The 751-nt window shown below is 44.5% G+C and overlaps 1 protein-coding gene across 1 annotated transcript in view; it reads right to left on the minus strand.

Moving 5' to 3' along the window:
- LOC119589203 (vitelline membrane outer layer protein 1-like) overlaps positions 1–751 on the minus strand; it is an 8,561-nt gene that overhangs the window by 4,879 nt on the left and 2,931 nt on the right. The gene's annotated exons all lie outside the window — the stretch shown is intronic.

The following is a 751-nucleotide window of genomic DNA, read 5'->3' on the forward strand; positions in this document are numbered from 1 at the left end:
TTGCTTACACAAACAAAGTAACTCGAAGACTTAAATAATTCATATTTCATAACAGACCTACAGTGTCATCCCCTGTGAGAAACGAGAGATAAGGACTCTTGATACATCTTCAGATTTCTCACGCGTCGGAATCCTCTTTGTTTCCGACTGCCATCAACGCCGCTGAAGTAACTGATCATAAGTAACTATGTTCTATTTGTTTAGTTTAGTTTAGTATCGTAGGTACCGTTTTGCTGTACGCAAAGCAAATTCACTGTTATTTCTCGACAGGCTGGGAAAGTACACGGGAAAAGAGAGGTCCAGTTAACCCGGGGTTCCACAAGCCTTATCTGCCTCTTTTAAAAGACTCAAATCTGGGACTTATCACTTTTCTGGCCAGGACTGGGCGCGTCATTTATGAATTACGGGAGCCAGACCAGTGCCATATCCTGCGAGAAATGAGGCTCTAGGGTCTGTGATCGTCTTTGAAACCTATTACATATTATTAAGCTGTTATTATCATTAAAAGGTTTATGAAGCCAGCCTGACCGCGCGTACCCTCGGGAGCGTGTAACGTGTAATGTAAACAAGAGAGTAGCAGGGCAGCAAAAGGAGGCTCTGGAACAAGGTTTGAGTCTGGGTAGTGGTACTGTAGCCATGTTTTATTAACAGATAGGAAAGAACGTTCCACTGGTATCTTCACTGGACTTCAGGCATCCTCCAACTCCAAACGAAGACGACCCCGCTACGGAACCACGTCCACAGGAGGAAG

The sequence above is a fragment of the Penaeus monodon genome, chromosome 25 (assembly GCF_015228065.2).
Source record: "Penaeus monodon isolate SGIC_2016 chromosome 25, NSTDA_Pmon_1, whole genome shotgun sequence".
Taxonomy (NCBI): domain Eukaryota; kingdom Metazoa; phylum Arthropoda; class Malacostraca; order Decapoda; family Penaeidae; genus Penaeus; species Penaeus monodon.